Source organism: Polyodon spathula, chromosome 47 (assembly GCF_017654505.1).
Source record: "Polyodon spathula isolate WHYD16114869_AA chromosome 47, ASM1765450v1, whole genome shotgun sequence".
NCBI lineage: Eukaryota > Metazoa > Chordata > Actinopteri > Acipenseriformes > Polyodontidae > Polyodon > Polyodon spathula.
The window spans coordinates 2,322,380-2,338,012 of NC_054580.1; the positions used below are offsets into that span (position 1 = coordinate 2,322,380).

General features: G+C 54.4%; 1 protein-coding gene across 1 annotated transcript in view; it reads right to left on the reverse strand.

Moving 5' to 3' along the window:
* The window catches only part of atg2a (autophagy related 2A), a 180,815-nt gene that overhangs the window by 149,763 nt on the left and 15,419 nt on the right, over window positions 1-15,633 (reverse strand). The window lies entirely within an intron of this gene.

A 15,633-nucleotide genomic window follows, 5' to 3' on the forward strand; every position in this document is an offset into this window, starting at 1 on the left:
AAACGTGCTCAGACGCTGCAGCCGGCTTATTGAATGAAGACAAGAACTAACACGCAAGCCTTTGAAAATGTTTCCGTGTCTCTTTACCCTTCTCTGTAGAACAGAAACCCTTAACGTGAATTAGCATAATCATCTATTATACTGCAACGACTAATAATAATAACAATAATAATAATAATAATAATAATAATAATAATAATAATGCGTATTAAGCCCTTACCTTGCTGGCGGTCTCCGCTTACAAACACGCCTTCTCTCTCTCTCTCTCTCGAAGCTATTTTGCATGAAGCGTGTGACAACAGCCCACTCGCATCACCAAAGTTTCCAAAACACTCGGCAGCGAGTGACGAATGATTAATATTTAACACACACACACACACACACTGACACACACACACACACACACACACACACGCTGAGTATAGATTTACACGCGGGTCTGTCGCCACCTGCCGTCGCAAAGGTGCACTGCAGCCTGATTGCACAGCTGTACAACTTCTAGTCGCTGCCTACCCTGGGGTGCTGATATATATATATATATATATAATTAAAAAGAGGAATCTTTAGGCTACTCGTTTCATCTATACATCCAGTTGTAAATATTTCAAACTATTGACAGAGCTTCCCTATGCTTTACCAGACCTCTCTGTGCTTTACAATGCTTCCCTATGCTTTACCAGACCCCTCTGTGCTTTACAATGCTTCCCTCTGCTCTACCAGACCTCTCTGTGCTTTACAATGCTTCCCTGTGCTTTACCAGACCTCTCTGTGCTTTACAATGCTTCCCTATGCTTTACCAGACCTCTCTGTGCTTTACAATGCTTCCCTGTGCTTTACCAGACCTCTCTGTGCTTTACAATGCTTCCCTGTGCTTTACCAGACCTCTCTGTGCTTTACAATGCTTCCCTATGCTTTACCAGACCTCTCTGTGCTTTACAATGCTTCCCTGTGCTTTACCAGACCTCTCTGTGCTTTACAATGCTTCCCTGTGCTTTACCAGACCTCTCTGTGCTTTACAATGCTTCCCTGTGCTTTACCAGACCTCTCTGTGCTTTACAATGCTTCCCTGTGCTTTACCAGACCTCTCTGTGCTTTACAATGCTTCCCTATGCTTTACCAGACCTCTCTGTGCTTTACAATGCTTCCCTATGCTTTACCAGACCTCTCTGTGCTTTACAATGCTTCCCTGTGCTTTACCAGACCTCTCTGTGCTTTACAATGCTTCCCTATGCTTTACCAGACCTCTCTGTGCTTTACAATGCTTCCCTGTGCTTTACCAGACCTCTCTGTGCTTTACAATGCTTCCCTGTGCTTTACCAGACCTCTCTGTGCTTTACAATGCTTCCCTATGCTTTACCAGACCTCTCTGTGCTTTACAATGCTTCCCTCTGCTCTACCAGACCTCTCTGTGCTTTACAATGCTTCCCTGTGCTTTACCAGACCTCTCTGTGCTTTACAATGCTTCCCTATACTTTACCAGACCTCTCTGTGCTTTACAATGCTTCCCTGTGCGTGCGTGCTTTCCTGCGTCGTTTGTTTGATTGATTGATGACACAAAAAAGCCAAACCATCAACACTTTATTTTTTTATCCCAAAAATTTTGCACAATTCCCTCAGATAAAAAAATTCACAAATAACAGCGCACACAAACCCAGCCCCTATACACCCTTCACATACTCAAAATGAAGTGTTCAACACAGATATATTCACATAGAAAAAAGACAGCCCTACCCAAGCCTTTCATAAAACACAGAATGGGTATTCTCCGATATTCCTGCTACACTGCCCCCGTGTGTTCACAGAGGGAATGCAGTTCATTGTGAATCTCTTTCCTGCTCTGTGTAACGGGGAGGGGGGGCGTCGCTCTGAAACATTCACCCCTCTTCCTTTAGTAACACCTCCTTTGCACATTCATACACGCAACGCAGCTGGAGTCCAGAGCCATGCTGATGCACGGTGCACAGAGCCTCACATCCTGGGAAAACTCTCAGGTCAAATTTGCAATGGGCTTATTTAACAGTCTGCGATTGAGTTGAATCAGCAGAGAGAGAAAGGCTTTTCAGAAGCGGTTTCCGAGACACACTGAATTAAATGCGATGCGAGGTGACGATTGATACAGGCAGAGCCGTGGCTGCTGCGGCCATGTCAGTCCCCTGTCCTTCACCAGGACGCTCAACCCCGCAGACTCGCTCCTGCAGATTAATTCAATACTGCTTGCTGGCACCCAGAAGGCAGCGCTGGCCGTCTTTACCAGACCCAGAGGCAGGATGGGCACAGGGTAATAATCATCTTAAAATAACAAGGCGTTTTAGAAGAAAACTCGCTGAGCTCTTAAAGGGAAAGCCATTCTCTCCTCAAGGGGATCCCCAGATTTTAAAATAATAAAACAAAAAACTTTGAATAAAATGTCAAATATAATATCCCCTTTCATCACCCAGTACTAATAATAATAATAATAATAATAATAATAATAATAATAATAATAATAATAATACAAAACTGAACACATTCCTCTGATTGCACATCGCCATTAACGTTCAGTGGAACCGTGGAAGCGTCGAGTTCTTGTTCCGGGCTGAGGGGGGGGGGGGGGGGGGGGGGGGGGGGGGGTCTAGGGAATCAGCAGCTCTGTGGCGGTTTTAAGATCAAGCGCTATCTGGAGTGGTTTGTGTTCTAGAGTCGATCTGGATCAGGTTGGGTTTTCTAGAGCAGTGGGATTGTCTTGATCCGGCAGTGGTCCGGGGGAGGGTTCTAGAGCAGCGGTCCTGGATTGGGGTTCTAGGTCCGGCATTATTCCCTGGGGGGCTCGGCTCGGAGGTGTCGAGTTTCATCAGAGATCTGGAGGGAGCGGCAGAGCAAGGAGAGGGTTAAAAACACATAGCGCTGATCACCCCCCCACACACACACACACACACACTGCAGCGAGCGCCTCACCTCAGACAGCATGCCCCCCTCAGTGAAGAGACCCTGTGGGGTGGGGAGCAGCTCTTGAGTCAGCGAGACACGGGACTCGCGCCGAGCTGAGGAGAGAGAGAGAGAGAGAGAGACACATGAAACAGCGCACTGCAAAGCAACGTCTTCAAGAGAAACACTGAACACACGTCTCGTGACATGTCCCACGCGGCGAGAGTCTCAAATCTTATGACACAGAGGAAAAGTCTCACAGGGGTCCAGTCTCACAGGGGTCCAGTCTCAGTCTCACAGGGGTCCAGTCTCAGTCTCACAGGGGTCCAGCCTCACAGGGGTCCAGTCTCAGTCTCACAGGGGTCCAGTCTCAGTCTCACAGGGGTCCAGTCTCAGCCTCACAGGGGTCCAGTCTCAGTCTCACAGGGGTCCAGTCTCAGTCTCACAGGGGTCCAGCCTCACAGGGGTCCAGTCTCAGCCTCACAGGGGTCCAGTCTCAGTCTCACAGGGGTCCAGTCTCAGTCTCACAGGGGTCCAGTCTCAGTCTCACAGGGGTCCAGCCTCACAGGGGTCCAGTCTCAGCCTCACAGGGCAGCCTGGTTCAGTTGGATAGATTTGCTTGATTTGAAGCCCTTCACTCTTACCATGCAGCTCCTTCACGTATCGCTCGCTCTCCGCAGACAGGGGGCGCTCCGACTCAGTGGCGCTGCGGGGGCGGGACATGGGGGTCACGCTGGGGTCACGGGGGTCGCCCCTCAGGCCGGGCACCCCCACCCCAGGCCCCACGTGAACCAGGTGGCTGAAGTTGGTGGGGTTCGAGATGAGCTTCGAACGCATAGAGGGGTCCTGAAGCATGTTCCTGAGAGAGAGAGAGAGAGAGAGGATTAGGGGAGGGGTACACAGGGGAGGGGGTATGTCCCCTCCCCAGGTGTTCCCCCCTCCCAGTCCCTCCACTTCCAATCCCCTCCCCATCTCCCAGGGTGTCCCCTCCCAGTCCCCCCACTTGAATCCTAGGGGAGGGGAGAGGGTGTCCCCTCCGAGTCCCCCCACTTCCGATCCCCTCCCCATCTCCCCATGGGAGGAGTCCCCCAACTTCCGGATCCCCTCCCCAGGGGTCCCCTCCGAGTCCCCCCAGGGATCCCCTCCCCATCTAGGGGAGTCCCCCCCCTTCCGATCCCCTCCCCAGGCTAGGGGAGGGTCCCCCCCACTTCCGATCCCCTCCCCAGGGGAGGGGGTCCCCCCCCACTTCCGATCCCCTCCCCATCTCCCCGTGAAGGTCCCCAGGGAGTCCCTCCCCTCCGAGTGGCTAGGGGAGGGGTACAGGGGTACAGGGGAGGCTCAGGGGGGTTAGGGTTAGGGGAGGGGTACAGGGGTACAGGGGAGGGGGGTTAGGGTTAGGGGAGGGGTACAGGGGTACAGGGGAGGCTCAGGGTTAGGGTTAGGGGAGGGGTACAGGGGTACAGGGGAGGCTCAGGGGGGTTAGGGTTAGGGGAGGGGTACAGGGGTACAGGGGAGGCTCAGGGTTAGGGTTAGGGGAGGGGTACAGGGGTACAGGGGTACAGGGGAGGCTCAGGCTCAGGGGGGTTAGGGTTAGGGGAGGGGTACAGGGGTACAGGGGAGGCTCAGGGTTAGGGTTAGGGTTAGGGGTACAGGGGTACAGGGGTACAGGGGAGGCTCAGGGTTAGGGTTAGGGGAGGGGTACAGGGGTACAGGGGAGGCTCAGGGGGGTTAGGGTTAGGGGAGGGGTACAGGGGTACAGGGGAGGCTCAGGGTTAGGGTTAGGGGAGGGGTACAGGGGTACAGGGGAGGCTCAGGCTCAGGGTTAGGGTTAGGGGAGGGGTACAGGGGTACAGGGGAGGCTCAGGGTTAGGGTTAGGGGAGGGGTACAGGGGTACAGGGGAGGCTCAGGGTACCTGCGTTGCTGCTGTCTCTCCTCGTCAGAGATCCGGAAGTTGAACCTCTTCTTGGTTTTGCTTCTCAGCAGCTGCCTCCCGCTGTTCTCCTTCGTCTCGGGAACGGAAAACTCGTCCCGGCCTGGGGAGCAAAGGGGTTACCATGGGGACCGAGCCCAGCCGGAGGGGGGGGGGGGGGGGGGGGGGGATACTCACCGGTCTGCTTGTTACTCAGGTACAGCAGCCTCACCGTCTCACTGCCAAAAACACTGAGCGTCCCATCTGAGTTCAGGGGACGCACCTGAGAGAGAGAGAGAGAGAGAGAGAGAGAGGGGGGGGGCACAGAAAGAAGGGAGGGGGGCAGACAGCGAGAGAAAGAGAGAGGCAGGTGAGTACAAAACACACAAAAAACTACAGAAATTTAGCGTCATTCAAAAAAAAAGGGGGCGTGTTTATGGGCTGCACCTTCCTCAGGGGCAGGGTCTGCACCCAGTCCATCCTCTTCACATCAAACACGTCCACTGCGTTCTCACTGTACACCGACAGATAGGGGGCGCTGTAACCTGCACAGAGCACAACACACACACATACAGTTACATCATGACAGGGGAACGAGGCTCATTGAGCAGGGAGATGAACAGGCTGAGGGACAGACACACAGCTGGACAGACAGGGGAGAACGGACAGAGAGGGGTCTGGAGGAGGGAGAGAGAGAGGGGGATCTGGAGGAGGGAGAGAGAGAGGGGGATCTGGAGGAGGGAGAGAGAGGGATCTGGAGGAGAGAGAGAGAGAGGGATCTGGAGGAGGGAGAGAGAGAGGGGGATCTGGAGGAGAGAGAGAGAGGGATCTGGAGGAGAGAGAGAGAGAGGGATCTGGAGGAGAGAGAGAGAGGGATCTGGAGGAGAGAGAGAGAGAGGGATCTGGAGGAGAGAGAGAGAGGGATCTGGAGGTTGATGAATGAATGAATGAATCAATGGGTAGATGGTTGGAAAAAGATATTCAAAGATAGACAGACAGACCGGCAAACAGAGACAGACAGATAGACACAGAGACAGACAGATAGACACAGAGACAGACAGATAGACACAGAGACAGACAGATAGACACAGATACAGACAGATAGACACAGAGACAGACAGATAGACACAGAGACAGACAGATGATTGGACGGCAGACAGACAGACAGGCAGACTCACAGCAGGCAGAGGGGCTGCTCGGCCACATGATCTCCCTGCCCCGGGCCCTGCGCCCCTGGCAGTCCACGTACACGCCCAGGCAGTCGAAGCAGAGAAGCAGCTCATTGCGCGCGATCTCCACAGCGCACAGCGCCTCCACCAGGGGGGGCTGGCTCAGGAACTGCAGCGAGGGGTCGTCCGGGCTGAGCAGGCACACCGGGGGGTCCCCCTCGGACTCACTCCCCAGGGGGTACAGCGTGAAGCCACCGGGGTACCCCACGCACACCCGCTCCCCAAACACCCCCAGCCACTGCACCGAGCCTGGAGCCTGGAACTCACACAGCTTCTGATAGCATGACTTCCCAGGAGAGAGAGTGTAACAGGAAACCTGTAGAGAGGAGAGGAGAGGAGAGGAGAGAGGAGGGGGGAGGAGAGGGGAGAGGAGAGGAGAGGAGGAGAGGGGGGGAAATGGGAGGGGAGGAGAGAGGAGGGGGGAGGAGAGGGGAGAGGAGAGAGGAGAGGAGAGGGGAGAGGAGAGAGGGGGAAAGAGAGAGGGGAGATCAAGAGAGAAGAGAGTTAGACTGACTAAGACACGTCCACAAAGATCATCTCACAAGACACGTCTCTCCAAGCTGGTCTCTGAGACTCTCCTCCCCCCTCTCTCTGGTACCTGTCTCTTGATGCTGATGCACAGGCAGGGCTGGCTCCCCCCGCACAGCCGGCCGCTCCCCAGCGCTTGCACCCCGCGGCTCTCCGGGATCTTGGTTCCGCCGCATTCCGGGTTCTGCAGGTCCTCCCAGGAGTAGAGCCGCAGAGAACGGTTCCGACCCGAAACCACGGCCAGCACACGGGCCTCGGGCACAAACTCCATCTGAGTGACCTTCTTACAGTCCCCCAGCTGCAGGATCACTGAGAGGGAGAGAGAGAGAGAGAATGAGTGTGAGAGAGAGAGGGAGTCTGAGTGACCTTCTTACAGCCCCCCAGCTGCAGGATCACTGAGAGGGAGAGAGAGAGAGGGTGACCTCTAGAGATGGCTACGGAGACAGGGCTCTGAGCTCACCCACTGGAAGGCCCCCCAAGGGGGAGGTCACTGAGTGGATCCCTCTCTCCCCCACTGGTTCTCTCTCTTTACTGAGCCTATCTAGAAGAATGTCAGGGGGTCGACGGACGGATCACTAGAGGGGGAGAGAGAGAGAGAACGCACACGCTCCCCCTGCTCCCGCCCTGTGGAAGAAGAGGGGGTCGACGTCCTAGTGACTCTCCCTGCTCTCTCCTCCCCCTGACTGACCACTCTCGCCCCCCCTGTGAGTCTCACTGGAGGAGATATGTCCTCTCCCAGCCTCTCTGTCCTGAGTGACCTCTTACAGACTCTCCCCCAGCACTCCTCTCTGCCTAGGGAGAGAGAGGGGGAGAGAGAGAGAGTGAGTGTGAGAGAGAGAGGGAGTCTGAGTGACCTTCTTACAGCCCCCCAGCTGCAGGATCACTGAGAGGGAGAGAGAGAGAGAGAGAATGAGTGTGAGAGAGAGAGGGAGTCTGAGACCTTCTTACAGCCCCCCAGCTGAGAGGGGGATCAGAGGGGGAGAGAGAGAATGAGAGAGAGAGAGGGAGAGAGATCCTCTCTGAGTAGGGAGGGACCCTCTGACTCCGTGGAAGCTGTCTCTCCCTCTAGAGACTCACTGGAAGAGAGGTCAGGGGGTCGAGATCCTAGTGTTCTCGAAGAGACTCCACTCTCTCCTCTCGTCTCCCTCTACTCGCTTTGAGTGACCTTCTTACAGTCCCCCAGCTGCAGATCCTGAGGGGGAGAGAGGGAGAGAGAGAGAGAATGAGTGTGAGAGAGAGAGGGAGTCTGAGTGACCTTCTTACAGCCCCCCAGCTGCAGGATCACTGAGAGGGAGAGAGAGAGAGAGAATGAGTGTGAGAGAGAGAGGGAGTCTGAGTGACCTTCTTACAGCCCCCCAGCTGCAGGATCACTGAGAGAGAGAGAGGAGTCTGAGAGAGAGAGGATCACTGAGAGGGGAGAGAGAGAGAGAATGAGTGTGAGAGAGAGAGGGAGTCTGAGTGACCTTCTTACAGCCCCCCAGCTGCAGGATCACTGGTGATGGGATAGAGGGGGAGAGGAATGGAGTGTGAGAGAGAGACGGTCGTCGTGAGTGACCGTTCCCACCCCAGCCCACTCCCATCTGCACATCCTGGAGTCTGCCTTAGAGACTGCCAACTCACTGATACTGTCGCGGGGGGAGACATGTCTTGTGAGAGGAGAGGTAGTTCCAGGGGACTCGGTCTGAGAGAGAGAGAGAGATGAGTGTGAGAGAGAGGGAGTCTGAGTGACCTTCTTACAGCCCCCCAGCTGCAGGATCACTGAGAGGGAGAGAGGGGGAGAGAGAGAGAGAATGAGTGTGAGAGAGAGAGGGAGTCTGAGTGACCTTCTTACAGCCCCCCAGCTGCAGGATCACTGAGAGGGAGAGAGAGAGAGAGAGATGAGTGTGAGAGAGAGAGGGAGTCTGAGTGACCTTCTTACAGTCCCCCAGCTGCAGGATCACAGAGGGGGAGAGAGGGACAGCGAGAGGGACAGCGACAGGGACAGAGGGCTCACTCTCCCTGGTTGTACTCACCGTTGTTCGTGACCTGGATGAGGTAGAGACCCTCCTCAGTGCCCAAAGCAATGCGCTCGTGATCTGAGAGAGAGGGAGAGAGAGAGAGAGAGAGAGAGATTGATCAGTGAATGTCTACTGTACAGATGTCTTACACAGCATGAACCCTAGAACATGTCTTACACAGCTGACCTTACTGAAACCTGCATTGAGACCACATCCTGACTGACTGGGGGGGGGGGGGGGGGGGGGCCTTACCGACGATGGCAGCTGATTGGGTGCTGCGGATGAGGGGGAGGGCGGAGTCATATGCCTCTTTGGCCAGGTAGACGGACCTATCAGGGAGCTGGTGCTTGACCAGGAGGCGGTGCAGCTCGTTAAGCACCGCCTCCCACCGTCCCTTCTCACTCTCACTGTCAGCCAATAGGAGCAGAGAGAGCTTGGTGCTGGGGGCGGAGAGCTGGGAGGCCGTGACCTGAAAGAATCAAGGAGTGAATGCATGAAAGGGTGAGCGAGAAAATGAAGAAACAGACGAACGAACACGATGAACGAGTACATGAATTAATGAATAATGAAAGAATGAAGTGGTGAATGGATGAATTCTGAGTGAATGAATTAATTCTGAGTGAATGGATGAATTCTGAGTGAATGGATGAATTGTGAGTGAATGGATGAATTCTGAGTGAATGGATGAATTCTGAGTGAGTGAATGGATGAATTCTGAGTGAGTGAGTGGATGAATTCTGAGTGAGTGAGTGGATGAATTCTGAGTGAGTGAGTGGATGGATTCTGAGTGAATGGATGGATTCTGAGTGAGTGAGTGAGTGGATGAATTCTGAGTGAGTGAGTGGATGAATTCTGAGTGAGTGAGTGGATGAATTCTGAGTGAGTGAGTGGATGAATTCTGAGTGAGTGAGTGGATGAATTCTGAGTGAGTGGATGAATTCTGAGTGAGTGAGTGGATGAATTCTGAGTTGGATGAATTCTGAGTGAGTGAGTGGATGAATTCTGAGTGAATGATTCTGAGTGAGTGAGTGAGTGGATGAATTCTGAGTGAGTGAGTGGATGAATTCTGAGTGAGTGAGTGGATGAATTCTGAGTGAATGGATTCTCAATGGATCCTGGCTCTGAGTGAGGAAGACGCCCGTTGCTGACTCACTCTGAAGATGCAGGGGACGTCCTTCTTGTTGGCATGAATGACATCAGAGGCGAAGACAGAGCTCACCGAAAATTGAGGGTCCCTGACAATCAAACAGACACAGCCAGAGCCTTCATCAGTGACATTACTGAGGAGAAACTGGGCTCCTGATCATTACAATAATAATAATAATAATAATAATAATACTAGACTTCATTGAGGGGAGCTCTGAACCCCAGGACTGGGTGCAGCAGCAGCAGCAGGGCTAGTGTGAGTTTCTAACCCTGCTCAAACTCCTGCCTCCTGATCATTGCAATATTAATAATAATAATACTAGACTTCATTGAGGGGAGCTCTGAACCCCAGGACTGGGTGCAGCAGCGTGTATTTTGGGGGAGCCCCGCTCACCTCATATCGATGATCTGGGTGGCTCCATTGCTCGGCTGGGCGGTTCGACTCTCTTGCAGGTCAAACAGGAAAAGCTTGAAGTCACTGACCACAGCGAAGGCTCGCTGCCAACCCTTCTTCACACCTGCGGGCCTGGGGACCTGAGAGAGGAGAGGGGAGGGGAGAGGAGAGGAGAGGAGGAGAGAGGAGAGGAGGAGAGAGGAGAGGAGAAAGGAGAGGAGGGGAGAGAGGCGAGGGGAGAGGGGAGGAGCGGAGAAGGAGAGGAGAGGAGAGAGGAGAGGAGAAATTCAGATACCAAGAATAAAAGTACAGAAAGTGAAAAATAAATCACCCCATTCCTCTCTTCCCCTCTCAGCTGCCCCGCTGCTCCTGTCTCTCTCTCAGCTGCTCCTGTCTCCCTCTCTGAGTTGCCCCACTGCTCCTGTCTCTCTCTCAGCTGCCCCTCTCTTACGCTCAGTTGCCCCTCGAAGGCAGTCCCGGTGCCCCTCACTGGATCCACCCCCATGGATTTCTTGACCTGGTCGGGTGGGGTGGGGCAGATCGTGGCGTTGGTGGCGCAGGTCACATGACACGCGAAGCTGCACGCTGCCGTGGAAACGACAACAACACAGGTGAGATAAATCTAACACACACACACACACACACACTGCAGTGCGCACAGACTCACACACACACACACACGTGTTACGTCACGTTGTCTGAGTGTGTGTGTGTGACGTCACGTGTCGTGTGTGTGTGCAGTGCACAGACTCACACACACTACACACACACACAGCACACACACACACACACACACACTGCAGTGCACAGACACACACACACACACACACACACACACTCACACACACACACACACACACACACACACACACACACTGCACACACACACACACACACACACACACACACACTGACACAACCACACACACACACACACACAGACTCACACACACACACACACACACACACACACTGCAGCACACACACACACACACACACACACACTGCAGTGCACAGACTCACACACACACACACACACACACACACTGCAGTGCACAGACTCACACACACACACACACACACACACACACTCACAGACTCACACACACACACACACACACACTGCAGTGCACACACACACACACACACACACACACACTGCAGTGCACAGACTCACACACACACACACTGCAGTGCACAGACTCACACACACACAGTGTGCAACACTGCAGTGCACACACAGTGTCACACACACACACTGCACACTGCAGTGCACAGACTCACACACACACACACTGCAGTGCACAGACTCACACACACACACACTGCAGTGCACAGACACACACACCAGTGAAATATTCCCCTCACCTTCGCACTGGTATCCCTGCCGCACCAGTCCAACCATCAGTGAGGTGCAGCGCTGGCACTTCGTCGGACTTTGAAACGTCTTCCAGCAGAACTGGTGAGGCTTCGGCTACAGAGAGAGAGAGAGAGAGAGAGAGAGAGAGAGAGAACAATGCATTATTATCTCAACAGTATCTCATTGCACGTCTGTCCGAGTGTCTGTCTGTCCACACACACACACCAGGGCTGGGAATCAGACTCCTATTGCACAGCTGTGTGATCCAGTCCAGGTTTTACTGGAGCTTGATCAGCCCTCAGTGTGTCTAGCTAACAAGCTCAGGTGTGTCTGATTATTAAACTCCTAGTGAAAGCAGGACTGGATCACACTGCTGTGCAGCGGGAGTCTGATTATTAAACTCCTAGTGAAAGCAGGACTGGATCACACCGCTGTGCAGCGGGAGTCTGATTATTAAACTCCTAGTGAAAGCAGGACTGGATCACACTGCTGTGCAGCGGGAGTCTGATTATTAAACTCCTAGTGAAAGCAGGACTGGATCACACTGCTGTGCAGCGGGAGTCTGATTATTAAACTCCTAGTGAAACCAGGACTGGATCACACTGCTGTGCAGCGGGAGTCTGATTATTAAACTCCTAGTGAAAGCAGGACTGGATCACACTGCTGTGCAGCGGGAGTCTGATTATTAAACTCCTAGTGAAAGCAGGACTGGATCACACTGCTGTGCAGCGGGAGTCTCGTTCCCAGTCCTACACGCACACACACGAATATGAATCGAGTGTGTGGATTATGAGCCAGTCTGTAAAGGAGTGAAGCTCCCACAACCCACCTTGTTCTGGGAGGCAGGGGGGCGGAGCTTCACTGCTGCCCTCTGCTGGGGAGCCTGGGAACTGCCCTGCTGGGAGAGTGGGGGGAGAGACCGTGAGAAACATCTTTATTATTATTATTATTATTAAAATCGGGGGTCAAGCAGACCGGCCTGGTTCCGGGGTACACTCACGTCCTGGAGGTCGTGGGGTTGAAGGTCGTGGGGTCGCGGGGGCTCGCTCTGACTTCTGACCTCCTGGGTCTCAGGAACAGTTTCGGAGAGACCGGAGAAACTGATAGAGTTACACTGGAGAGAGAGAGAGAGAGAGAGAGAGGGAGAGATTACAGATGTATGTAGAGATACACAGAGGTGTGTAAATGTTCAGTATTAACTGTGTCAGTGCTGGTCTCTCTCTGAATGTGGACCTGCATTGCGAGAGAGATTCACGCAGACAGCTTACCTCCACTGGAGACAACGGCATCAGAGTGATTATCGAACTCCGCGCTTTCCAATCTGCAAGAGGAACAGAAACACAGCTCCTTACAATCCTCCTCTCCTCTCCTCTCCTCTCCTCTCCTCTCTCCTCTTCCTCTCCTCTCACCTGCAGAGCTCTGATTCCGCGTCTCTTTCAATCTCTGCAGTTTTTCCCTCAGCTCTCTGTTCTGCTTCTCTGCTTCCTGTAGCTTCCTGTGGGGGGGGGGGGGGGGGGGGGGGGGGGGGACGAACAAGAAGTTTTCAACATCGTACATTTCAACAACATTGACATGGAGGGGCAAATTCTTTTATGTTAAGAGTATTCTGAATGCATGTGCTGTCTCCCCTCCTCTCCCCTCTCTCTCCTCACCCCTCTGTGTCGATGCTGGCTGCCCTCACTGCATTCAGCTCCACCTGCAGGTTCTGTTTGGCCCGGAGTTCTGCCTCCAGCGCCGACTGCAGCTCCAGCCGGGCCGACGCCTCCATCTTCTGCAGCCTGCGGGCTTTCCACTGGCTCTCCTGAGAGAGCAGGGGAGGGGGAGAGAGCAGGGGAGGGGAGAGAGAGGAGAGGGGAGAGAGAGCGAGGGGAGGGGAGGGCAGAAAGAGAGGGAGGAGCATTATTCAAAGAAAATCAGAGAATATAGCTGTACACCAAATATGAAGCCACTCTCTCCCCCCCAAATCTCCCGTCTCCCCCACTCTGCCCTGTACCCCCCTCTCTCTCTCCTGTCCCTCTCCCCCACTCTGCCCTGTCCCCCTCTCTCTCTCTCCCCTGTCCCTCTCCCCCACTCTGCCCTGTCCCCCTCTCTCTCTCTCCCCTGTCCCTCTCCCCCACTCTGCCCTGTCCCCCTCTCTCTCTCTCCCCTGTCCCTCTCCCCCACTCTGCCCTGTCCCCCTCTCTCTCTCTCCCCTGTCCCTCTCCCCCACTCTGCCCTGTCCCCCTCTCTCTCTCTCCCCTGTCCCTCTCCCCCACTCTGCCCTGTCCCCCTCTCTCTCTCTCTCACCTGTCCCTCTCCCCCACTCTGCCCTGTCCCCCTCTCTCTCTCCTCACCTGTCCCTCTCCCCCACTCTGCCCTGTCCCCCTCTCTCTCTCTCCCCTGTCCCTCTCCCCCACTCTGCCCTGTCCCCCTCTCTCTCTCCTCACCTGTCTCGCTCCGTTGCGCTCGGCTGCCTTTATCCCCTCCATCTCCTCGGTCAGCCGGGTCGTCAGAGCCTGAAGATACGAGCGGGAATCCTTCTCATCATTCACCCTGCGAGAGGAGAGAGAGAGAGAGGGAGAGGAGGGGGGAGAGGGAGAATGAGAGGAGATAGGAGAGAGACAGGAGAGAGATAGAGAGACAGGAAAGAGGATGTGAGAGTTAATGGTGACTTTGCATTGGGACAGAATGTCTGCCTGCCTGTCATGCTCCCAGTCTCACCAGTGCAGGATGTCAGTAATCTGCGCCTCCCAGTTCCCGATGGACTCTCTCTTCTCGTTGAGAGACTGTAACTCGTCCTCCAGCTGCCTGTGAGACCCTCTCAGAGAATCCCTCTGCAGCGCCACCTGGGGGTAGAGAAAGAGAGACGCGGTCACTGGATTTACTCTGAAGAGGCCGTGTTCTGAGCTCCGAGCACGAGGGGGCGCTGCGCACAGAGTTCTAGGGTTAAGTCAGTGTTGAGTTCTGGATTCTAGATTGCTGGGTTCTAGGTGTTGAAGGCAGCCTGGGTTCTAGGTCCACTACTGGATTCTAGGCATCGAGTTCTAGGTGTTACAATCGGTGCGCGGTTGGGGCTCCGGGTGTAGTTTAGGGTTCTAGGCGCTGTACTCTGTGTGTTCGTGGTTCTAGGTGCGGCCGAGGGTTCTAGGCGCTGTGCTCAGTGTGTTTGTGGTTCCAGGTGTGGCTGAGGGTTCCAGGCACTGTGCTCAGTGTGTTTGTGGTTCTAGGTGCTGACCTGTTCGAGCTCTGCAGTGAGTTTCCTGTTCTCCTCTCTCAGAGTGTTCTTCTCTCGCTCGTATCTCTCCTTCATCTCCGCCAGCGTCTCCTCCTGTTCCTGCAGACTGAACCACGACAGCATTACAAATAACAAACACACACACACACCATAGTCGGGTTGGGTTCGGACCGCCCCGCCTGTACCTCTTGCTGCGCTCCTTGTCCAGCCTGTCCCGCAGCGCACTCAGCTCACTCTGCAGCGCCACCTGCTGGCTCTCGCTCTCTCTCAGCTCACTCCTCAAACTCTTCAGCTCCGCCAGGTGGGCGTGGTCTCTCCTGCTGAGCTCCTCCTCCTGCTCCACCCCCTTCTGCTCCAGCTCCGCCCGGAGGCGGGACAGCTCCTGCAGGGCGTCGCCAGGCAGACCCAGCGACCCCGACCCAACCCCTGACCTCTTCTGAGAGAGAGAAAGAGAGAGTTTAACACAGACAGATAGATTCATAGACAACAACAGACAAACAAAACAGATTCACAAACACAGTTACAGACAGAGACACAAATTCACAGACAGACTCAAACACACACATAGAGACAGAGAGAGAGACACACACACACAGTCACACACACACACACAGAGCGTCTGCTCGCTGGGTACCTTCAGCGTCTCTATCTCCTCCTCCACTTGCTTGCTGAAGTTGTCGCTTTTCTCTCTCAGCTTGCGCTGCTTCAAGCTCTCTGCCCTCGCCTCCTCCAGAGCAGCCTCCAGCTGAGGGGGGATAAACAATATCAGAGAGGGTGCTTTACAAGCTACATTTCGGGGTACCCTACTCCTCTCCCCTCTCCCCTTTCCCTTTGCCCCTCACTTCTTTCTTGCTCTTCTCCACTCTCCTCAGCTCCTGCCTCAGGCTCTCCCCTCACCTCTTTCTTGCTCTTCTCCGCTCTCCTCAGCTCCTGTCTCAGGCTCTCCCCTCA